The 26,533-nt window shown below is 37.8% G+C and overlaps 1 long non-coding RNA gene across 1 annotated transcript; it reads right to left on the reverse strand.

Annotated features, from left to right (window-relative positions):
- Positions 1-3,034: 3,034 nt before the first annotated feature.
- LOC309844867 lies at positions 3,035-22,189 on the reverse strand. The gene is made up of 3 exons (XR_014300939.1): positions 22,121-22,189; positions 14,302-14,451; positions 3,035-3,537 (listed from the first exon to the last, which is right to left on the reverse strand). It is a non-coding gene; the product is annotated as an uncharacterized lncRNA (long non-coding RNA).
- Positions 22,190-26,533: the final 4,344 nt, after the last annotated feature.

Consider the following 26,533-nt stretch of genomic DNA (forward strand, 5'->3'; position numbering starts at 1 on the left):
AAATGTGCATAGAACAATAATCAGAGAACGTGTCCTTCAAACTCTGTGACCACAACGCTGTTAACAGTTTGTCTCCTCCTCATTTTGTTTCTATATGTTCACATAATTGTGGCCATATGGCCAATACTTAAAAATTATAATGTAAAGGTAATAAAGTCAGTTTGCTGTAGAAATTCTAGAATATCCAGAAATGATCGAAATCATCTGCCTGTTTTCTTTTCTTTTATTTATTTTAATAAATATGGTCCCATGGGATATACAGTTTTTTTGTTATGTATTTGCTTTTGCTTGATAGCAAAGGATTTACCAAGTTGTTGCATACTACATAAATGTAATTTTAAGTGGATGGAAAATATTAGTTGGAAATATAATAAATATTCAACTTTTCTTCCACTCTCAGACATTTAGATATTTTCTGATTTTAGAGGAAAAAAATGTACCTAATGGAAAACAAGTATTATTTCCTCAGACATATTTCCTGAAGAGATAATCAGAGAATTTAATGACAGGGTCAAATGTACATTTGTGCATTTCAGATCAGTTCCATCTGTGCTTTGCTGAGAATGGACTAAATACAGAAGTGACCCCAGGAGGGCTGTGGGAAGCTGAGGTTTAACCAGGAGTTTCTTAAGGTGGAGAAAAGGACAAGGAGGGTCTGAACTATCTGGCCTTGGCACCAAAATCCCAAGAACTCAGTGGTATGGTCAGTTAGAATATCCTGTGTCAGGACGGGAGTCACATGTACACTAGGCCCACAGATGATGCCTAAACTGGATGTGAGTGTATAATTTATCTTGAGATAGACCTCTCTCCCACACATTCTGTGCTAAACCAGTAGCATGGGGCCCATGTTCATATAAGCTAAGGCTCACCCAGAAGTTGGCTCTCAGTATAGAACAAGAGAAGTGAAGTCTATGATTAGAATGTGCTGTGAAGTCAGACTGTGAAATCCTAGGGTGGTGATCTCAGCAATAGGGTTTTTTTTCCCCAAGTACTAGACAGGCTGGATACAGGACTGGACACCTTATCTCTGTAGTACTTGGATGGAGTGACGGCAGTGACCCATGCCCTTTCTGCTCACATCACGAGTAGCCGTCCTCTGTTCTACCTCTAGCACACTTACCTAATGTGCATGTCTATAACTGAGGCTTGCTCAGATCACTCTACAGTCACTTATCCCTGTAGATAGACTGAGATGACTCAGTCTATAATACTCAATGACACAGTTGAACTCAGAGCTTCCATATGTCTGTGTTCTTGTGAGGAAAGAAGGACCTGCTGTTGTGATGTCAATAGTTGACCTAAGCTTGTAGCTTCAGGTGTGCTTGGGCACAGGTCTGGTGTTACCCTGCCTACACTGACAAAATGAGACCCTCAGAGTGGACTTAGTGTGAAGTGTCTCAGCAGTCCTGGGCATATGATCTTAACTCACATAGCAGCTATGAGTGAACTTTGGTATAAAGTATGGGGACCTCTCACCCATAGCCCGAGAGTATGTTTGACAGCAGGAGCATGCATGTGCAGATGGATATGTTCTTTAAACTTCCTGCGGCCTTTTGGAAGTGAACAAAGCTGGCTGTGGTTTAACTGTCTCTATTTTATCGTTCAATACCTGAGCCACTGCTTACATAGCCCCACCTAGCAGAGGCCGGTTTTATTTCAAGCATTTCCCACAAATCAACCACAGCTGACAGAACACATCAACAAAAAAGCCTGAGAAAATAAAATGCCATCACCACACTAGTGTCCTCCTGCCACCAACACAATCTCCTGCACCACCACCCTCCCCCTCTCTGTACCTCCCAGTCCAGGCAGCCCAGGTCCATTTGCGGAAGGAAGGTGCTAAGGAGTTGGAAACCACAGGTGACACAGCTTATTGAGCCCCAACAGTGACATCAGCCCACACAGTTTTCCTTCATTTTCTAGTTTTCCTTTCCTCGCCTCCATGTTTCCCACATGCAGAAATAGTTCCAGATCTCTAAGTAGAGACCCAGGCATTTGTCCAAAGAAGTCTGAACAAATTTTTGAGAAATCAAGACGTAGATAAAAATTAAATTTCCTCTTCTTTTATTTGCTATGTCTTTGTTGTTTCCAAAGGGAACATCTACTTGGTTTCCAAAAGCACCTATTTCACAGGAGCTGAAATTGATTATAAATAAACCAAAAATCCTTCCTATTTTTAGATGAGATTGTTTGAATTCTAATATATAAAATGTATATCTTTAAGTGCATTCATTAACAAAAGTAGAAAAATAAACAAGCAATACTTTTTTTTTACCAACTTCCCACACACTGAACATTTTGTTTTATACCCATGCTTTTAGAAATACACATACATGTAAATAAGTGTCCAACTTGTAGTGTGTACACATGTATATTTCTATTAGTTCTAAAGTAGAGTTGCCAAGAGTAGATGCTAATGCTGTTGAGACTGGCATGCACCCAACAAAATTACCTCATCTCATCCACACAACTCCAGGAAATTAATCACTGTAACTCCATTTTACAGATGAGAAATTATGCTCAGGCACATGGGGTTTAGAATCCAAGCACTTAACCCCTCCAACACCCTATTTTTCCTGTGTTAGTGCGGCTCTCATGGGATTCTCGTAATATCAGGAAACACAATGCCTGTGAAACATTGAGCTAGGTCAGAGCACAGCCACCATTCATAGGACATGTTATACTGTCACCACCAGAGCATCTTAACCAAATGAGTCTGAATCTCCTGACCTTTGAAGGAAAAATAACCTGGGCACCTTCACTGGCTGTGGCTTCCCTGGGGCCAATGCCTCAAAGGAGACATCATAAGGACTATCTCAGGCTAAGAATTAGAAATGTAGAATTGACCATTCCTACAACCAATGCTAAATTGGAAGCCTCAGTTGTCATGCTGTCCCTTACATTGGACTCTCAATTAGATTGCACCAAATGAAAGTACACAGAGACCAAAGTAGACTTTTGATTGTTTTTATTTTTCCTATTATGAAAAATACTACAAACTTCAGGTAACAAGTATGGTGGCTTCCAGGTATATAAAATAAAAGACTTACAGGCAATCATGTGGTTAAAGGGCCCCTCGAGGACATGACAAGAAGATGCATGTTGGCTGTACTCAGAGGCATGGGGACAGGGTGGCTGAGGAACCGGTGGACATTAAGGAGAGAGAGCAGTGTTGAAGCCCCTGTGGATGCCCCCTGGTCCAAACGCTGAGTCACGGCGGAATTTGTTCTTGATGCAGACTGAAAGCTTCTGTATGCCTAGTGGTTTGTAAATTGGTAATGCAACAATGACACAGTAGAAAAAGACACAGGTGAATTGAAATACCCAGTCTCCAAAAGAAGTCCCACTAGATCCTCAGCAGACACTTTTAAGGACAATAGCCAATGGGAAGCATTGTGTTAGGAACTCTTCTCATTGGCATAGATTGCTGGTCTCCCAAGTACATAGATGACCATGCTGGTCAGTAGACCAGGCTATTCAGGAAGAGGAGGAGGTACGTGTAGTAGGCAGATGTGTTCATGAGCTGCAGCTGCTCTAAAAGAAACATTTTATTAATTTCATGTGTTGTTTAGTATACATTTCTGATGACTTAGATTGAAGTGACACTCTCACACCAGCACAACTGGGTAATAAACAACTCTATCACCATTACCACCACCACCATCACCACCACCAAGACAACTCAGAACCATCTTTTCAGGTCAAGTCAGTCAAACACTTGTGAAATTCACCTGGGATTTCCAAAGTCCTAAAAAGTTAAAAAACACAACCTTTTTTGTTTATAATGAATGAATCCATTGGGAAAAAGGCATTGGCAATAAAGAGCTTTTAATATTTCTTTGTCCCCACCATGTCTCTAAATAAGAATAAGTACAAATTAAATGTCACTAATTTTGACTCTCTCTGCTTGACTTATTTCACTCAGCATAGTCTCTTTCAGTCCTGTCCCATGTTGCTACAAAAGTTGGGTATTCATCCTTTCTGATGGAGGCATAATACTCCATAGTGTATATGGACCACATCTTCCTTATCCATTTGTCTGTTGAAGGGCATCTTGGTTCTTTCCACAGTTTGGCAACCGTTATCATATGGTTTCACTTATGTGGAGCATAACAAATACCATGGAGGACAAGGGGAGATAGAGAGGAGAAGGGAGTTGAGGGAATTTGGAAGGGGAGGTGAACCATGAGACACTATGGACTCTAAAAAACAATCTGAGGGTTTTGAAGGGGTGGGGGGGGTGGGAGGTTGGGGGAACCAGGTGGTGGGTATTGGAGAGAGCACGGATTGCATGGATTACTGGGTGTGGTGCAAAAACAATGAATACTGTTACACTGAAAATAAATTTTAAAAAAATTTTTTAAATGTCACTAATTTTGAGAACTTTTAATGCAAAGCTTAAACCATATTTAATTTTTCAATAACCTACGAGATTATTATTTTCATTCCCATATTACAATAAACTCAGGACCAGGAGAGAAGCCATTTGCCTGATTTCATGTAACTAGTAAGTACTAGAATCCAGTACTTGAATCCAGAATTCAATTTCAGCAACACCATATTCAAAAGCACTTTCTCAACTGCTCTTTAATTCTGCACCTCCATGTGCAATAAATAACCAAGACATCAAAATGATTAAGCAAAACTATAAAGTTGGATGATGGTGATGATGAAGATCAGAGCCCAGAAGTTTCTTGATATTGAACAAGGACAGTGGATCAGCAGAGCTAGAACCAAAGCTCTTCATCACTACCTTTGTTCCTATGTGGGGAGAAAGAGCCAGGAGCTAGTACTTAATGATGTAGCAGCTAAGTGAGATACCTATGCTAGACATTTCACATATGTCACATTATATCTTCTATGACTGAGTTAGGTGTTATTTGTGCCATCATTTTTGATGGGTTCAGGAAATGTAAATAGTTTAACCATATTCATGCAACTTATAATTAAAAGAGTGGATTTTAAGTCCAATCTGTGGCACTTGAAACCCTAAACTCACATCCCCTCTTCATGTGTGCACCTGTCTTAGGACCTTGGTTTTGGGATTTCAGGAAGAATAAAAACTAAGGTAGTATATGAACTCTAGATTTGGATGGTCTGGGATGAAGCCATAGATCTCACTGTATGGTGTGGAGACTTAAATAATTTCAGTTCAGTGACCTCATGTGTAAAGTGAGAATAAAATTATTCATAGCGAGTATTAAGGAACTAAACAAAATGCACTCACAGTTCAACACAACACCTTCTGTACAAGAAGCTCTCTGTCAGTTCATGTTATTAACTACCATCAAGAACAATTTTTTTTTCTTTTAAATCTAGAAGCAACTTGATAATGTGTTTTCCTCAGTCAGTAGAAACAAAAGCTACAAAAATGAATGAAGTTCATTGCTGAAGGAATTCAGAACACATTTAAACCAACATTTGTAAAGGACACTCCTGAAAAATGATGGTTTGACTTTAAATATCACTCAGTGTATTTTGCAAGATCCTGCCATTCTGAGTTTTCTCCCTGAAACCAGGGAAGTTCAACAGTTATGCTGATCAGATGGGAAAATGTTATAGCATAACATAAAGGCAAACATAGATTAAAAACAAACCATTTTCATCATTCAGAGAAGCTTTTTTGGAGTTAATAGCAGCAAGCTCTAAAAGAAATGAGAACAAGTATTCCATTGTTTATATCTTTCTTTGACATTGTCTCTGTTGTGGCTATATGGGTAGATGGATGGTAGATGATAGATAGATACATGATGATAGATAGATAGATAGATAGATAGATAGTTGTAGAAATAAAAAATTAGGGTTGCTGGGATCCTCTGCAGCCCAACATAGACAAGAGGCCAGTGAAGCAGATCCACCTCCTCTGATCATTCTTGGCAAGATCCCATTAAAGCAGTACCACAAGCCTGGCAACACACAAGCTGTACAGACAAGGGCCAACAGCACTCCACAGTGAGTCCTGCTCCAGAGAGAGGGGAAGACAACCACACACCACTCTGTGGCCCCAGCAGTGGGCTGGAGATAGGCAGCTGGTCTAACTGCTGGCCCTACATACCAACAAAAGCTTCTCAGAGGACAACATAAGGAAAGTGCCCTGCAGTTTGGTGCTACTTCATTTCTGGCAAACACCTCAACCAATTCAAGCCCAAGGCAGCCCCAGACCAACTCACTAACACTATAGGCACTGGACTCTGCCTACAACAGGCGAAGAGTCATTGCAGGCTGGTCTGAAGGCAAACACTTCTCAGCCACAACAGGAGGGTGCACACAACACACAGAAGAGACACCCCAGAAGCACCATTTTCTGGTGAAAAGGAGACATTGCATTGCCAGGCACTCCAGGACCTCTTCTTCATAAAGTCACTACTTCAGTGTGGGAGACATAGCTGACTTTCCTAATACATAGAAACATACACAGCACTAGGAAAAGTGGGGAGACAGAGGAATATGTCCCAAATGAAAGAGTAGAGCAAAATCATAACAATAGACCTAAAAAAAAAAAAAAACCAAAAACGGAAATAAGTTAACATGTCTGATAGTGAGCTAAAGTAATTCTTACGAAGATACTTGCCATGAGACCCTCCACAAAGAGATAGGAGACCTAAAAAAGAACCAGTTAGAGATAATGGATTTTCATTAATTGAAAATAAAAGTCCACTGAAATACAGAGCAAATAAGTGGAAGTAGAAGAGATCAGCAACCTGGAGGACAGAGTAAAGGAAAGTAATCCAGCTGAGCAGATGAGGGAAGAAAAGTATATAAATGAGAATAGATCCAAGGAACTCAGTGACACTGTCAGGCATAACAGTTGTATGATACAGATCCCAGAAGGAGAAGAGTGAGAAAAGGGGATGAAAGATTTATTTGAATAAATAATAGCTGAGAATTTCCTGAATCTGGAGAGGGAAAGAGAAATCCAGATCCAGGAAGTACAAAGAGCCCCCAACAAAACCAACCCAAAGAGGTCTGTACCAAGACACAAAGTAAATAAGATGGCCAAAAGTAGTGATAAAGAGAGAATTTTAAAAGAAGCAAGAGAGATGAAAGCAGTTACATATAAGGGAACCCTCTTAGGCTATTGTGGGTTTTTCAGCAGAAACTTTACAGGCCAGACGAAGGTGGCAAGATACATTCAAAATGCTAAAAGGAAACTACCTATAGCCAAGAATACACTATCCAGCAAGACTTTCATTCAGAATAGAAGGAGAGATAGAGTTTTCCAGAAAACATAAGTTAAATGCAAAACCAGCTACATCCCCATCACACATAATGCCATCAGCCTATGAGTCCCACAATCCAGCCACCCTCCTGCCTGAGTCAGTAGGCATGGCCTGCCACCTGCTCAATGCCAAGTGAACATACCTTCACCTCAGATTGACAAGGGCCCAAAGTGACACACTTCCACCTAAATTCCAGCCCTGTGCTCAAGTTTGTGCACAAGAGTGTGCATAATTATAACAGCAGAATGAAGAAACCCAAATAATGACAATTCTGTGCAATACATAGGAGATAAAAAGAGATTGCTAGGCTGAAAATATCTCCAACAAGCATATCAAAGAATAATACATACAGCATGATTCTGGTTAGTAAAAGAAATGAAACCGGGAAAAATAAAATAAGACTAGAAAAATAAAACAAGATGAAATCAGAGAGGGAGACAAACCATAAGAGACTCTTAATCATAGGAAACAAACTGAAGGTTGCTGGAGAGGAAGGGAGTGAGAGGATCAGGTAGCTGAGTGATGGGCATTAAGGAGAGCATTGGATGGAATGAGCATTGGGTGCTATATACAACTAATGAATCACTGAACTCTACCTCATAAAACGAATAATATACTATATGATGATTAATTGAATTTAAATTAAAAAATGAACCCCCGCACACAAAAAAATTACGACTGTCTGTATAATCTTACTCTGGTTAGTTTTAGGAAAGGATATAAATAAATACAATAAATATAGGAATAAGTCCATCCATGTTATGTCTTCAACAGCAAACATTTTCACTAAAATAATTTCATCTCCTCTTCATCACAGTTTAGGTGAAAGCAAAGGTAAATGTTTAACTCTACTTTGATCATTGGACTAACTAAGAATATGTGAAATAACAAAAATTCAACTGAGTAAATTTTAAAAATCTAATTGTCTGTATTTATCAAACTATTCATGAATTGAGCATCATCCTATCAGCAAGTAGAGGGAAACTCCATAAACCTACAAGAGAGGTTTTTCAAAATAGTAGTGAAAAAGAAATTATCAGCAAGGAATCCGTTTCTTTAGGCAAGGCCATTCTCCTCAGGGGAATAGATGGGGCCAATGAGTAAACATCCTAGTGCTGACCAAGAAATTCCCATGTCAACTGGTTAAAGGCTGCAATTCTAGGTGTTGAAACTGCAGCTGGGTAGGTATGATGACTTTAATGACTTGTGGCCTTAAGCTAAGTGAGTGCATTTTGAGTGGTCTTCCTTTTTACCAGTACTGCCTTTTGATCGTCTCTCAGCTTAACTGAGAGCTGGATACTAGGCTGAATGTATTAACACCACTCTCAGCAACTTCTCTGAAGTTCTCACAGTAGTTGATGTTCTCCTGGGTGATATTCACATGTCTTGACATTTTTGCTTAACCCTTGTGATAGTCACAGGTTACCACTTCAGCTTTACCATTTTTAAGTTAGTCATTCTCTTCATTCTTTGTGATGTTCCAGTCTTAGAAAGATCATTTGCTTGGAGATTACTGGTTTTGAATTTGCGTGTCAAGCTTCTGAGAGAACATAAAGCACTAGGCAGATTATTTTGATGTCTGTAAACAGGATAATTCCCCATGTTTGAAGAGCTATTTGATGTCATTGGCCCCAAGGCTCAAAGCAATTAAAATCAAATAAGTGAGAAAGCCCCTGCTGAAGGAATCACTCTGTTAAGCCAAATGGATTGGCTCACAACATGAACTGATGTTATTGGTCTTTAACTTCCCCAATAATGTTCACCTGAGTATAGCATGTATCGTTGCCTATAGCACAGATCTAGCCTTGCTCAGCTAAGTCATAATCAAGGGCTATCTTGCTTTTAAGAATTGCTTTGTCCAGAGCCTATGGACTTCTTCTGGGTACCCATTGCTTCAGGAGGGATTCTGCAACAATTTTTAAAATGGAGGAGAAGATCTTGATCATTCCTCACTTCCAATTATCCCTAACCATGGAAGTAGGTACCAGCCAAAGGAATGAATCCTGATGGCTTCTTGGTAGTCATACTAACTCAGGCTATATCTTTAACGGAGTCAACCATTGAGATGTCTTATTTACCTTGAGAAAAATTAGAACCAAGGTTAGGTTTTCTGCTATCCCCAAATAAAAATTTGCTCTAAAGTTCAGAGTTTAACCCCTTTAATAATCACCTGGGAGATATAGGCTATTGCCAGAGTAAAAGAAAAGAGGGAGAAAGGATTTCGTATTCAGTTAAAGTATGAAATCTTGAACCCTTGCTTAGGTGAAAGCAATCTACTTGGATATCAACTACTTTTCTTTCTCTCAATTTGATTCAGAAACTCCACAGTCTAGGCAGAACCAGATATCAGATGGAGACTTCTGTAGCTGTGTGATGTGCACCTGAGGCTTAATACCTTTTGTTTGACAGGAAGAGCACTAGGTATGATCCCTCTTCTACTGGGATTCGAGGGGTGTCTTCCTCTGACAATGTGTGTAAAATACCTAATCACCAGGCTCCAACCTGTGACTGAGAGGACAATTTTAATTGTTTTCTAAGAAGGTTTCTGTAACCTGGTGATGACAGGCTTGAACATCAAATGTTAGAGACTTATATTAGTTGGTCAGACTAGCAGGTGACACAAAGGATCAGCCGAAGGTTGTATAGAGACAATTCCAGAAAGTTTGCAAGGTTTTCCTAAAGATTCCTAAGATTTTCCCTGTGAAATAGGGGCCTTGATCACTGGAGATCACAGAAGGTGTGCCCCAAGGGGGAAACCCATTTTTAACCATGTCTTTTCCACAATGAGAGCATCAGCCCCTTGGCAAGGAAAGGCTTAAACCCATCCAGAAAATACACAAACAATGACAAGGGCATATTAACAACACATACTGCCAGTGGAATGAAGTCCAACTGCAGGTGTTCAGAGAGTCCAGAGGGAGGAGGCATGAAGCCTCCCAAGAGTAAACAGTTGTTCTGGGGATTATAGACCTGATAAATTAGACATTGATGGTAAAGTGTTTCATACTTTGGAGGTCTCCAATTGGTGGTTACCATGCCATTTCCCCAAGATTCAAAAAGAAGCTTTTAAGATTTTGCAATTTTGGACCCACCTCCATGGCTCTGTCAGTTAAACAACTGCATTCAGCTAAGGTCCTGATCCCAAAGTGCTGGGATGGAGCCCTGCATCAGGCTCTCTGCTCAGAAGGAAGTCTGATTTTCTCTCTTCATCTCTCCCACTTATTTTATCTCTCTCTGTCAATTAAATAAAACTTTTAAAAATAAAGATTTTGTAATTTTGCTTTATATCTGTAATCTAGGTGGAAATAAACAGATGTGTCATGAAAATAATAAATGAAAATTTAAAAAAGAAAAATAAACAGGTATATCAGAAAATGGTGAGCTACTCTTTGTAGAATTTATAAAACCCATTAGCTAAGACTTTGTGCCTCTCTGTCTACTTGTGATCTCTCTCTCTGTCAAATAAATAAATATCTTTTTTTAAAAAAAAGAACAAAAATTCAACTACATAAATGTTAAAGATCTAATGGTACTATTATTCAATCAGTCAATGAATCACACAGCATCCCATCTAGGAAGGAGATGAGAACTCAGAGAGTGAGAAGAAAAAAGAAGATTCTTAACAAAGAATTCATTGCTTTAGGTAAGGTCAGCCTCCTGAGAGGAATGGAAGGGGTTCTCAGGAAAACTCTTGGTACTGACCAGGAAATTCCCATGTTGATTGGGTAAATGTTACTATTCTGGGGGGGTTGAAATTGCACTGGGGTTAGGTGTTAAGTCCTTTGCAACCTTAAACTAAGTGTTGTCATTTTGGGTATGTGAGTTTTTTTGTTTTTATTTTTATTTTTGTTTTTTCAATGCTCCAAGAAGACAAAGTTTTACTTCAGAAATTTCAACTTGCATATAGAAAACTCTTCACAGTTGTTGTTATGTGCTTGTTCACCACTGCTTAAAAGGTGCTTGTGAGGACAGAAGAAAGAGAAATTAAGGAGTCAATCCCATTTACAATTGCACCCCAAACCATAAGATACCTAGGAATAAACCTAACCAAAGAGGCACAGAATCTATACTCAGAAAACTATAAAGTACTCATGAAAGAGTACAAGAAATTGAGGAATACACAAAGAAATGGAAAAATGTTCCATGCTCCTGGATTGGAAGAATAAATATTGTGAAAATGTCTATGCTACCTAAAGCAATCTACACATTTAATGCAATTCCTATCAAAGTACCATCCATATTTTTCAAAGAAATGGAACAAATAATTCTAAAATTTATATGGAACCAGAAAAGACCTCGAATAGCCAAAGGGATATTGAAAAAGAAAGCCAACGTTGGTGGCATCACAATTCCGGACTTCAAGCTCTATTACAAAGCTGTCATCATCAAGACAGCATGGTACTGGCACAAAAACAGACCCATAGATCAATGGAACAGAACAGAGAGCCCAGAAATAGACCCTCAACTCTATGGTCAACTAATCTTCAACAAACAGGAAAGAATGTCCAATGGAAAAAGACAGCCTCTTCAATAAATGGTGTTGGGAAAATTGGACAGCCACATGCAGAAAAATGAAATTGGACCATTTCCTTACACCACACACAAAAATAGACTCAAAATGGATGAAGGACCTCAATGTGTGAAAGGAATCCATCAAAATCCTTGAGGAGAACACAGGCAGCAACCTCTTCGACATCAGCCGCAGCAACATATTCCTAGGAACAACACAAAAGGCAAGGGAAGCAAGGGCAAAAATGAAATATTGGGATTTCATCAAGATCAAAAGCTTTTCCACAGAGAAGGAAGCAGTTAACAAAATCAAAAGACAACTGACAGAATGGGAGAAGATATTTGCAAACGACATATCAGATAAAGGACTAGTGTCCAAAATCTATAAAGAACTTAGCAAACTCAACACCCAAAGAACAAATAATCCAATCAAGAAATGGGCAGAGGACATGAACAGACATTTCTGCAAAGAAGACATCCAGATGGCCAACAGACACATGAAAAAGTGCTCCATATCACTCGGCATCAAGGAAATACAAATCAAAACCACAATGAGATATCACCTCACACCAGTCAGAATGGCTAAAATCAACAAGTCAGGAAATGACAGATGCTGGCGAGGATGCAGAGAAAGGGGAACCCTCCTACACTGTTGGTGGGAATGCAAGCTGGTGCAACCACTCTGGAAAACAGCATGGAGGTTCCTCAAAATGTTGAAAATAGAACTGCCCTATGACCCAGCAATTGCACTACTGGGTATTTACCGTAAAGATACAAACATAGTGATCCAAAGGGGCACATGCACCCGAATGTTTATAGCAGCAATGTCCACAATAGCCAAACTATGGAAAGAACCTAGATGTCCATCAACAGATGAATGGATAAAGAAGATGAGGTATATATACACAATGGAATACTATGCAGCCATCAAAAGAAATGAAATCTTGCCATTTGCGACAACGTGGATGGAACTAGAGCGTATCATGCTTAGCGAAATAAGTCAAGCAGAGAAAGACAACTATCATATGATCTCCCTGATATGAGTAAGTGGTGATGCAACATGGGGGCTTAAGTGGGTAGGAGAAGAATCAATGAAAAAAGATGGGATTGGGAGGGAGACAAACCATAAGTGACTCTTAATCTCACAAAACAAATTGAAGGTTGCTGGGGGGAGGGGGGTTGGGAGAAGGGGGGTGAGGTTATGGTCATTGGGGAGGGTATGTGCTTTGGTGAGTGCTGTGAAGTGTGTAAACCTGGCGATTCACAGACCTGTACCCCTGGGGATAAAAATATATGTTTATAAAAAATAAAAAAAAATTTTTAAAAAGGTGCTTGTGAATCACAGGGAAAAGCACAAACTGATTCCTTCTTTATGTGCCCTCTGTGGCCTTGTTCTGTACTGTTAATGCCAGGAATTGACTGAGTCTAGTGAATTACTGGGTCACAGTGGGGCCAGAGCACATTCTTCTGTCTGCTGACACTGTATGAATATGACCAGTGTCTACACCAATGGAGCTCCTTTGGGACACCATGCTCGAATCATGCCTAAATCATAGGTACCCTGAGTGATTATGAAAAATAAATTTGCATTACTATAGTGATCCTTTTTGGGAGAGTAGTTCATCCTGCAGGCCTGGCATTCACTAGGACTGCAATAATGTTTGCTGAGCAGGTTTACCAATGGTAAGAAATATATTCATTGTGTAGAATGTAAGAACTTTTAAACACGTAAGCCTCATCAAATCTTTATTGCAGGGTGTCAGCTTCTGCTATGTCCTCAGCTTGCCTTCTGTTCTCTCATCAATACTAAAACCTCAATAGCCAAATTACTATCTCTGGTTGAGCTGTGATTTGGCTCCATCAAATGAACATTTTGTCTCCTATAACTCATTGTTTATGGGTTACACTTTGAATAGAGCAAGATTGGAGTGAGAAGGACTGTGATGCTGAGAAGTACATTCTTAAAAGATTGTTGTTATGCTCTTATTTCTTGATCAAGTAAAATCATGAAAAGTGGACACTGAACATTTCTTTTGTGTGAAGTTTCTAGGTGTTCTCATGTGTATTGTTTCATTTAATCCATAAAATGACTATAAAAAATATCACCATGACATTAATATTTATGATGATCAAACTGACATGAGAAAAGCTAAGTGAATTTGTCTTTCATTTTTTCTCTGTATGTTCCATAGCCCATGCTATTTATTTTTAAGATTTATTATTTATTTTGAGAGAGAGAGAGAAAGAGAGAGAATGAGCACAGGGGAAAGAGGCAGATGGAAGAAGACTCAAGCAGACTCCATGCTGAGCATCAAGCCCAATGCCACACCTTGATCTCAAGAGCCTGATATCATGACCTAAGCTGAATAAGGAGCCACCCAGGTGCCCCCAAAGCCCATACTATTTGAATTCTATTGAGAATTAGCATGACATTTATTAACATAAATGGAACAACATTAGAGAAAAATTTCTATTTGCTTGTTTTCATTAATACTTGACAGAAAATGGAGGGTCATCCCTTTGAAACAAAGAGTTCTGGGAGGTTATATTCATGTTTATATGCACATACCTTTGTATATAGAAGGAAAAAGAATCCCTTGATCAATTTTTCTTCTATCACTCTCATGGTTGACGATACATTTGTGTTTTTTGATGCTCCAGTCACGGTCAGCCAGCTGAATTTCATGTGTGTGTCATTAGTCTTCACGGTGTCTCCCTGCTGGGATTTCAGATTTGTTTTGTCATCCTTTTCTCCCCAATCTATCTTGATAACATTAGGGGGAAAATCCTCAAGAAAACAAAGATATGTTCCAGCCCTATGGACTTTTATTTCAGTAATTGAAGGAAGACAAATTGTGGGCTTGGGAGAAATATTTTCATCAGGACTTTTTTTTTTTTTTAAAGATTTTATTTATTTATTTGACAGAGAGAGATCAGAAGCAGGCAAAGAGGCAGGCAGAGAGAGAGAAGGAAGCAGGCTCCCGGCTGAGCAGAGAGCCCGATGCGGGGCTTGATCACAGGACCCTGCGATCATGACCCAAGCCGAAGGCAGCGGCTTAACCCACTGAGCCACCCAGGTGCCCCTCATCAGGACTTTTATATGTTGAAGAAAGTGGAATAACAATTAAAAAATAATTAGAGGGCATCTGAGTGGCTCAGTCAGTTAAGCGTCTTTGGATCCAGTCATGACCCCAGGGTCTTGGGATGGAGCTCCACAACAGGCTTTCTGCTTAAGGGAGAGGCTGCCTCCCCCTCTCTCTCTGTCCACTGCTTTGGCTACTGGTGCTTTCTCTCTCTTTGTCAAATAAATAAATAAAACATTAAAGAAATAATTAGAGAAACACAAACATGGTGTGGTTACACCCAGAAATAATTAAAGGAAGAAAAGTTGCTATAGGATTAGTGCTTACTGTGGCTTTTCATCCACAGAGGGTTATGACATGCTTATTTTCTTAGTTTCCATGGAAAAAGAGATTCTAGAGGTGTGTAACTTGCCCAAAGTTACAGTTGTAAAGAGACTAGATCAAAATATGGAATATTTTAAAATAAAACACAGTCACTTCTTCGAATGGGAATCCATCAAGTTGATATTTTAGTTATAAATATGGATCCCATGCCCATTTCTTTCTTTCTTTTCTTTTTTTTTTAAGACAAGTCTTTTATTTGGTAGTGTATTTAATTTTAAATTAGTGAAGTGTATCCACCTTGTTAAAAAAAGATTATTTATTTATTTATTTGACAGAAAGAGAGATCACAAGTAGGCAGAGAGGTAGGCAGAGAGAGAGGAGGAAGCAGGCTCCCTGCCAAGCAGAGAGCCCGATGCGAGGCTCAATCCCAGGACCCCAGGATCATGACCTGAGCCAAAGGCAGAGGCTTTAACCCACTGAGCCACCCAGGTGCCCCCCACCATGCCCATTTCTAATACTGTAATTCTTCTCCTTGGTTTTTGATGTTATAGAACAACTCCTCACATCTGAACCACTTCAGGATTTTGAGTAGGGCAATGTTTAATGCTGCACCTCCAAATTATTTACAATGCCTGAAATTTAGAAACAAAATGACTATATTTCCAAAACTTGTATTTAAAAAAAATTATTGATTATTTTCAGAAATGTTCTTAGAGTAACCTAATCAAGTAATGCAGGTATCAGAATTTTGTTCTGCCTTAGAAAATACTCACTAAAAGTACAATCTATATTGGAATTTCATTTGAAGTCACCTTGGCTAGGAAGACACCATATTTTGACTTTTAGCATGTCTCTCCAAATATGAATCTGTCCTACAAGACTGCTGAACCTGTTGTAGTACCCCTCAGTTTTATTTCATTTTGACTGCTGAATAAAGTTCTATCTAATGGTGTCATGTTAACAGTCATGATCAGAATTTCTTGCAGATATAATGCCAAATTATAATGAAACATCATGGTTCTCAAGGGCATGTCCTTTGAAGCTTGGATTATTTTTTTGTTACAATTGTATTATTAATTAATGATTTAAGTTACAAATAGTAGAACCCTTTCCAATTTGATTCCAACTGGAACTCAAATACTTTAGTAATTTTCTCTTTCCACTAGTTTGGAATTAGAATAATAATTTCATGGACCATTTCCTAAGAAAAGAAGAGTTGGATTTCTCCTTTGAGAGAAAAGGAAAAAGAATTCTTCAGAATTTTTGCCTGTGCGTAAAAGCTCCTTATTTTTATACTAAATGAGCAAGCAAACAATGAGGCTTTTTATTCATACCATAAGTAGAAATTAAGTCATATTGTACTTGTTTGAATTTTGTACATCTTCTTTATAGTACAAATAGTATTTTACTGATTATAATAGTAAGACACTGTATATTTCATCAATCATATACTTTGCTTTTAATTTTAAAAGCTCATTTTATAAAGCAAAATTTATTTTTCAAAGTACACAGTATTTACATCATTTTTGCCTCAAGTGAATATAGTAAAGAATCTAGTTTTCACCTTAAAAAGTTTGGTTTTCATAGGAATACTTCTGATTCACTATAATAAAGCACTTGAAAATCAAATAATGAACTTGGAATAATCTGGATGATAAGACACTACATTTACCTCCTGTCACTTTGCCTTAGTTAGATTCCTGAAGTTTCATTCTTGTCAGGATAAGAAGGAATCTTGAACTTCCATAATTTTTTCAATGTGATAGCTAACTGAGCATTAAATAGTATTCTTGATTATATATGGTTTGTGCTAATATTTTATGGAATTATGTTACATGTTTTTTCATTCAGTATTCCTTTTTCTAAATATACCTTATTTATTTATTTTAGAGAGAGAGTAGGGGGAGAGCGACAGAGTAAGAATCCAGAGCCGACTCTATGCTCAGCCTGGAGCCCAACATTAAGCTCAGGGCTCAGTCCCACTACCCTGAGTTCATGAGCAGATGCTTAATTGAAGAGCCACCCAGGTGTCCCTCAACATTCTTAACTAAACTTATTAAGAGTGTTTTTTTAATGGCCATAATCATTTTCATTCATTTATAAAATAGAAACTGGTTTATTTTTTAAAATTTTTATTTTTTAAATTTCTTTTCAGTGTTCCGGAATTCATTGTTTATAGACCCAGTGCTCCATGCAATATGTGCCCTCCGTAATACCTACCACCAGGCTCACCCAACCTCCCACCCCTGCCCCCTCCCAAACCCTCAGTTTGTTTCTCAGAATCCACAGTATCTTGTGGTTCGTCTCCCCCTCCAGTTTCCCCCAACTCACTTCTTCTCTCCATCTCCCCATGTCCTCTGTGTTATTCCTTCACAAATAAGTGAAACCATATGATAACTGATTCACTCTGCTTGACTTATTTCACTAACATAATCTCTTCCAGTCCCGTCCATGTTGATACCAAAGTAGGTATTCATCCTTTCTGATGGAGGCACAATATTCCATAGTATATGGAAACCATATCTTCTTTATCCATTCATCCACTGAAGGGCATCTTGGATCTTTTCAGAGTCTGGTGACTGTAGTCATTGCTGCTGCTATGAACATTGGGGTACAGATGGCCCTTATTTTCACTACATCTGTATCTTTGGGGTAAATACCCAATAGTGAAATTTCAGGGTCATAGAGTAGCTCTATATTTAATTTCTTAAGGAATCTCCACACTGTTTTCCAAAGTGGTTGCACCAACTTGCATTCCCACTAACAGTGTAAGATGAGAAACCGGTTTATAAAATAAATATCTTTACAATATATTTATATTATTAATATAACATAAATATAAAAATATAATATTTACAAATATATGAAATATAATATATTTATATTATAATATTCAAATCAGAAAAAATTTCAGGTAAGTTGCCTTAGTTGTCTATATTTGATGGATATAAAGCAGCATGAATTCTATATAAATTAACCAAGTACAATGACATTTTCAATTAAGTATGGTATTTTGTATCTGCATATTAATATTGATTCAAAATTCCTCTATTTTTATTCTCCTAATTTTTGTTAAAAAAAAACTGAGGGCTTTGGAGGGGAAGGGGCAGGGAGTTAGGTGAACTGGTGATGGGTATTAATTTGGGCATGTATTGCATGGAGCACTGATGTGGTGCATAAACAATGAATCTTGGAACACTGAAAAAATAAAATTAAATTTAAAAAATGCTTAAAGCTATTTCTTATATAAATACAAATTTCAAAGTTATGACATTTTTAACTATATTTAAAAGTAGTAACTAAATGTATTCCTAAGTATTTTCTACATAAAATTCAAAATTTTAATTTTTTTCTACTAAATACCAGTATGAAGCCCAAACTTTTTTGTGTTAGACATGGTATCATAAGATAAGGGACTAAGATTGAAGTATGTATAACAACTTAAAAATTTTAAAAAATAATTTTTAATTTTAATTTCATTTTTGTGTCAAATTAGGGAGAAGTCCATTAAACAAATACCTCTAAATTCAGGGGGTTTGTGTATCATTTTACAGTAAGGTAACTTTCCACTAGAGTGGTTAGAAGTAGAGCCAAATCTTCAGAAGAATTTCTGCTCTGTCAGTATGATTTGCTACAAACCACTCTCCATACTGGATACAATTATTCCTTTAGGTTTGAAATGGGGCAACATCTATGTAGCACCTGTTATGTGTTAGACAATGTGCCAAGTACCTGATTTACAGTCTTTCATTTGATTTTCATATGCCTCCCTCATACACCCTGTTATCCCATCTTTTGGATTAGAAAACTGAGGCCAGAGAATAATCACCCAAGTTCACATAAGCAATAAGTGGTGGAGTCAGATCTCGAGGTCAGCCTGAGTCCAAAGTGCAGGCTTTCTGCCAACTTCCTCTCACCACCAGAAAAGGCAATGTGTCAACTCACACAAATTATCTGTCAGGATCAACTTTGTTCTTGGGCCAGATGTTTTCAAGACAATTACACATGTAGTGCATGAACACTTCATGCAAGTCTACTAAGACACAAGGTCAGAGGCTATTACAGTGTTTGCACAATGTTATCTATGCTGACCTTTACTGGAAAGATTAGTATAGAAATCTTTCCTAAGATAACCACATCTAGACATGCTATGAAAATGAGAAATCATAATTATTATTACCATTATTATTAGCGATTTGTTTGTGATGACTGTGTTCTCCAACATGACATTTTTATCTCATGAGACCAAACCTTCACTTACTAATGGGAATGCAGTATTTGGGGATAACAATTGGAACTATGTAAATTGAACACCAAGATTTATTCCTTTGTTTGCATCTCTCTTTGCTCTACTAGGTCGGGAATTATCCGAACCATGGTCACTGAAAATGTGTCTTTCACACACAATTATTAGGGAATCACTTGTCATATCTTATCCGATGCCTTTCCAGTGATAAGAAAATCAAAGTTAGTAAAATTAGTAAAGTAAAGGAAAGAAGTTAGTAAAGTCTAGTAATAAGGGGTCACTTCATGGAACAGATTCACCTGTGCTGTCCAGAGCAAATGGCATTTTCCCCCACCAACAGCACAATCTCTGAGCATTCCAAGCTCTCATCAGAAAAATCTACCTCAAAATGATTTTCTTCTAGTTCATGTTCAAAGTTTGGGTTCAAACTCTACAGTGGGCCTTCATGATGAACAATTAAATCAGTTTCTGGTTGCCTTGACCTCCAAGCTTCCTATTGTCACATTAGATTCCTAGACTGTCACCTGCCTGACCAAGTCTGCTGAAGGTCACTATCTGTAAATAACATTAAATATCATGGGGCCTATTATAAGGATGCAGTGGTAACATGAAGTGCATTTGTTAAAGACCATTTTTTCCATTTTTAAAAATGTATATGGAAGGCAATGTGTACTTCGTCACTTCACATTGATCTTAAATGATTCAGGCATTGAAGTCCTTTTCTGATTTTATGGTGGGAAAAACATATTTCAAAATTTGGTGTGCTTCATGTTCTCAGTTAATAAAAAGTATGTACTCTAATACATTTTTCTCTTACCTTTGAACAAAAAATTGTACCCTATGCTTCATGCTAGATAATCACAGGACTTCCTTCTTCTGTTTTCATTTCCTTAGTTCTTTTGTTCTATTTTCATTCCATTGCCTAACCCTATTTCATATTTTATCTTAGTGCTTTTCAAATAGATTTTGAAAATAGGGAGTATAAATAAATGAGATTATGCTGAGTGAAATAAGTGAAACAGAGAGATTCAATTATCATATGGTCTCACTTACTTGTGGAGCATAAGGAATAACATGGAGGACATTGGGAGAAGGAGAGGAGAAGGGAGTTGGGGGAAATTGGAGGAGGAGATGAACCATGAAAGAATGTAGACTCTGAGAAACAAACTGAGGGTTTTGGAAGGGAGGTTGTGGGGAGTTGGGTGAGCCTGGTATTAAGGAGGGCATATATTGCATGGAGCACTGGGTCTGATGCATAAACAATGAATCTTGGAATACTGAAAAAATAAAATAAAGTTAAAAAAATTCCACAATATCTTGGTCTACCTACTTTTAAAACTTCTAGTAAAAAGTTAAATGTATATAAATAAACATTTTCAAGACCTGAAAAATAAATAAATAAATAAATAAGAAATCGTTTGTGCACTAGAGCTTTTTCTTTTTCAGCCCTAGAGCTTGATATTTAGGTGAGGTCTATATCAAAGGTGGCATGAAAAATGGGAGAAGATATTTGCAAATCCTTCTCTGTGATATAGATGCAAAACATTTAGAATTCAAACAAGCTGAAATGCCAGAGCAGAAGATGAAGCTTTCACTCCAAAATTAAACCTCATAAAATAGAGGTCGCCTTATGTTTTAGTCTGGGCAACCTCTCATTTTAAAAGAAGGTCTTCCAATACTCTTCTTTGATTAAACAATGCACTTGGACAACATATCAACCTTAAATAGACTCAATTAAAGTAAGTTTAGAGCTAGTATCAGTAAAAAATAAATACATAAATAAATAAGTTTAATATGGATTTGGTAAATTTTACATGGAATTAAAGTCTCTATACTCTATGCTTACATTGTACATACACATAATAACAAAATAGATGAAAAAAAGGGAAGAGAGAGAGTTTGACTTCTTCATTGCCAATTTGGATATCTTTAATTTCTCTTTGTTGTCTGATTGCTGTTGCTAGGACTTCTAATACTATGTTGAACAAGAGTGGTGAGAGTGGGCATCCTTGTGTTCCTGATCTCAAAGGGAAGGCTGCAAGCTTTTTCCCATTGAGGATGATATTTGCTGTGGGTCTTTCATAGATAGATTTGATGAAGTTCAGGAATGTTCCCTCTATCCCTATACTTTGAACCGTTTTAATCAGGAACATATGCTGGATTTTGTCAAATGCTTTTTCTGCATCAATTGAGAAGACCATGTGGTTCTTCTCTCTTCTCTTATTAATTTGTTCTATCACATTGATTGATTTGTGAATGTTGAACCATCCTTGTAGCCCAGGAATGAATCCCACCTGGTCATGGGTTTGAAGCAGCGGGGGCGGGAGGGTGGGAGGTTGGGGGAACCAGGTGGTGGGTATTAGACAGGGCACGGATTGCATGGAGCACTGGGTATGGTGCCAGAACAATGAATACTGCTATGCTGAAAATAAATAATTTTTAAAAAATGAAAAAAAGGCTTTTATTTTTTAAGTGGATAAATGTGTCTTTCAATAACATATCCACCCTGTAGAGAATCTCAGATACTCTAGCTAGTTAGCTCCTTGTTACTGTCTTCCATGCTAGCTCAGACAGCAACTACCTCTCCAAGAATCCCACTGCTATTTATGACCAAACTGGGACCAATCCTAGAATTCTGAGCCAGCACCAGCACATAGCCTGCCCCCACTCTACCCACACCCCAGCATCACTGCCTCCCCTCCCCAACTACAGGGAAGAATTAAAAAATATTTTACCTGTAACCCTGAGAATTGTGCCAGGACCAAGGACTGTGCTGCTCTTCCAGCTATTCCAGGTAAACCATCTGAAAATTTTTTACAGAAATTTCCCTGTGCACCTCTTTTAAAATGTGTTTGTATTTTTTCAATATTTATATGTAAACAGACACTGTTAACATTAAACAAAGATGAATCTCAAGCAAAATCACATTAGATATGAACATAGTCAAGAATGGGTGACCTGACCCCTCTCTGCCTGGACAGATTGTGTCTGTCTTTCCCAACTCACTCACACACATTGGAGAGTCTGATTTTACCTTTTCTCACTATGTTTTGGAAACTTCTAAATCTTTTCTCTTAAAAGATTATCATGTATTGGACCAGTTCTTTTCCTAGATGCCAGTTCCTAGATGCCATTCCTAGACGTACCAGTTCTTTTCCTAGATCTCCTTTTCCAGGAGATGCGTTCCCTCTGTTTCTGCAACTTAGAGTTACTACTTCTATGATTTTACAGAGGAACAAAATAGAAATATTGTATTTTAATATTCAAAATATGAATGTTCAATATTTTATAGGTATATATTTTTGTATCTCTACATATTGAGGGGATGGATATCTGGTTTGATTATAAAGTAATTTCTTTCCAGAATTCAGTTCTCTCTGATACAAGAACAGATGAGTTTTTAGAGTATGAAATATTAATGATGATCTCTTAACCCATTTATTCCTGAAAAACTGTTCCTTTGAACTCCAAATTACCCTAACAAGTTCCAGGATATTGATTTAATACCCTTAGCTGCTCATCAGAAGATCCTCTCTATTGGTCTTTCTGCAGCTGTCCCAGCAGGAGTGCAAAGGCAGCTCTGAGTTCTGCAACTGAGACCTGCATGTAGTACAACTGCTCCTTCCATAGTCCCAGCAGATTTGATCCCAATACAGAAAGACTGAATAAAATGGTGTTAAAAGGACTTGCCCTTTTATAAAAATACCCTAAATTTCACATTGTGAAAATTTAATAAATGCAGATTCAACAAGACTTCCTTGATGTCTTGGGAGGAAGAGAAGCAATTTTAGTGCCATGATTAGAAATGGAAGCATTGTTTTCTGCATGAGGAGTCATACAAATTTTGAGCTATTACTATTACACATTCAACTACATAGTCTGTTTAAAACGTCAGACTACAAAAGACTATATATTCAGAATACACTTATGGCTTAATGTTTCTCATAGCATATAATGGTATAGACCATGCACTAAGGAACAAAAAAGTATCTATTGGGTCCCAAACTTTGCCATAGTAACTAGCCATGTGAATGTAGGCAAATAATGAACTCTCTAAGTCTCAGCTTCCCATCAGAGAAATTGGAATAAGAACATCCCCTGTGGGGCACCTGGGTGGCTCAGTGGGTTAAAGCCTCTGCCTTCGGCTCTGGTCGTGATCCCAGAGTCCTGGGATCGAGCCCCGAGTCGGGCTCTCTGCTTAGCGGGGAGCCTGCTTCCCCCTCTCTCTCTCTGCCTGCCTCTCTGCCTGCTTGTGATCTCTGTCTGTCAATAAAAAAAATACATAAAAAAAAAGAATATCCCCTGTATAATGCTCTTAAGGATTGAGATAAGGCAAGAAACAAGGCAGTATGGTGTCTGACTCTCACTAAAGAAAGAAGAGAAAAAGAAGATCAGAACTGACTGGTCAACAAATCAATTACCAGGAACAGTATTCAGAGAATAAAGAGATTTTGTTTTCCAGGTGCTTGAGTGTGTGAAACTGCTCAGATATGCATCAAAGAAAAACCTCTCCTGTTCTCACCAACACCAGGGCTACTGAGTCAGAAATTTAGGATTGTGTTTCTGAAAGAGGTTATGCTTCTCTAACTGAAAAAGTGAACATACCAACAGAAATAAATTTGAGAAATGTGAAAAATCATCTCCATTTTTAGAAAGCCACACTAATCTTTATCAGGGAAAGCAAAGTGAGAAAATACTTTCCGTGATGACAATATTTTCTTGGAATAAAAAGAGAAATTTCCATTGGACTTTCTTTCCTGCTTTGTCAAAGATTAGTTGATCATAGAGTTGAGGGTTTATTTCTGGGCTCTCTATTCTTTTCCATTGATCTATGTTTTTGTGCCAGTACCATGCTGTCTTGATGATGACAGCTTTGTAATAGAGCTTGAAGTCTGGAATTGTGATGCCACCAACTTTGGCTTTCTTTTTCAACATTCCTTTGGCTATTTGAGGTCTTTTCTGGTTCCATATAAATTTTAGGATTATTTGTTCCATTTCTTTGAAAAGAAATGGATGGTATTTTGATAGGAATTGCATTAAGTGTGTACATTGCTTTAGGTAGCATAGACATTTTCACAATATTTGTTCTTCCAATCCAGAAGCATGGAACATTTTTCCAATTTTTTGTGTCTTTCTCAATTTCTTTCATGAGTACATTATAGTTTTCTGAGTATAGATTCTTAGCCTTTTTGGTTAGGTTTATTCCTAGGTATCTTATAGTTTTGGGTGCAATTGTAAATGGGATTGACTCCTTAATTTCCATTTCTTCTGCCTTGTTGTTGGTGTAGAGAAATGCAACTGATTTTTGTGCATTGATTTTATTTCCTGACACTTTACTGAATTCCTGTACAAGTTCTAGCAGTTTTGGAGTGGAGTCTTTTGGGAATTCCACATACAGTATCATATCATCTGCAAAGACTGATAGTTTGACTTCTTCTTTGCTGATTTGGGTGCCTTTAATTTCCTTTTGTTGTCTGATTGCTGAGGCTACGACTTCTAGTACTATGTTAAATAGCAGTGCTGATAATGGACATCCCTGCCCTGTTCCTGACCTAAGCAGAAAAGCTTTCAGTTTTTCTCTATTGAGAATGAGATTTGCAGTGGGTTTTTCATAGATGGCTTTGATAATATTGAGGTATGTGCCCTCTATCCCTACACTTTGAAGAGTTTTGATCAGGAAGGGATGCTGTACTTTGTCAAATGCTTTTTCAGCATCTATTGAGAATATGATATGGTTCTTGTTCTTTCTTTTATTAATGTGTTGTATCACATTGATTGATTTGAGGATGTTGAACCAAGCTTGCAGCCCTGGAATAAATCCCACTTGGTCGTGGTGAATAATCCTTTTAATGTACTGTTGAATCCTATTGGCTAGTATTTTGGTGAGAATTTTCGCATCTGTGTTCATCAAGGATATTGGTTTGTAGCTCTCTTTTTTGATGGGATTCTTGTCTGGTTTTGGGATCAAGGTGATGCTGGCCTCATAAAATGAGTTTGGAAGTTTTCCTTCCATTTCTATTTTTTGGATCAGTTTCAGGAAAATAGGAACTAGTTCTTCTTTAAATGTTTGGTAGAATTCCCCGGGGAAGCCATCTGGCCCTGGGCTTTTGGTTGTTTGGAGATTTTTGATGACTATTTCAATCTCCTTACTGGTTATGGGTCTGTTCAGGCTTTCTATTTCTTCCTGGTTCAGTTGTGGTAGTTTATATGTCTCTATGAATGCATCCGTTTCTTCCAGATTGTCAAATTTGTTGCCATAGAGTTGCTCATAGTATGTTATTATAATTGTCTGTGTTTCTTTGGTGTTGGTTGTGATCTCTCCTCTTTCATTCATGATTTTATTTATTTGGGTCCTTTCTATTTTCTTTTTGATCAGTCTGGCCAGGGATTTATCAATCTTATTAATTCTTTCAGAGAACCAGCTCCTAGTTTCATTCATTTGTTCTATTGTTCTTTTGGTTTCTATTTCATTGATTTCTGCTTGATATTTATATTTCTCTTCTCTTGCTGGGTTTAGGGTTTCTTTCTTGTTCTTTCTCCAGCTCCTTTAGGTATAGGGTTAGGTTGTGTACTTGAGACCTTTCTTGTTTCTTAAGAAAGGCTTGTACCACTATATATTTTCCTCTCAGGACTGCCTTTGTTGTGTCCCACAGATTTGAACCATTGTGTTTTCATTATCATTTGTTTCCATGAATTTTTTCAATTCTTCTTTAATTTCCTGGTTAACCCATTCATTCTTTAGAAGGATGCTGTTTAGTCTCCATGTATTTGGGTTATTTCCGAATTTCCTCTTGTGATTGAGTTCTAGCTTCAGAGCATTGTGGTCTGAAAATATGCAGGGAATGATCCCAATCTTTTGATACCAGTTGAGACCTGATTTAGGACCTAGGATGTGATCTATTCTGGAGAATGTTCCATGTGCACTAGAGAAGAATGTGTATTCTGTTGCTTTGGGATGAAATGTTCCTAATATATCTGTGATGTCCATCTGGTCCAGTGTGTCATTTAAGGCCTTTATTTCCTTGTTGATCTTTTGCTTGGATGATCTGTCCATTTCAGTGAGGAAAGTGTTAAAGTCCCCTACTATTATTGTATTATTGTTGATGTGTTTCTTTGATTCTGTTATTCATTGGTTTGTGTAATTGGCT

This window comes from Mustela nivalis (assembly GCF_964662115.1).
Source record: "Mustela nivalis genome assembly, chromosome: 12".
NCBI lineage: Eukaryota > Metazoa > Chordata > Mammalia > Carnivora > Mustelidae > Mustela > Mustela nivalis.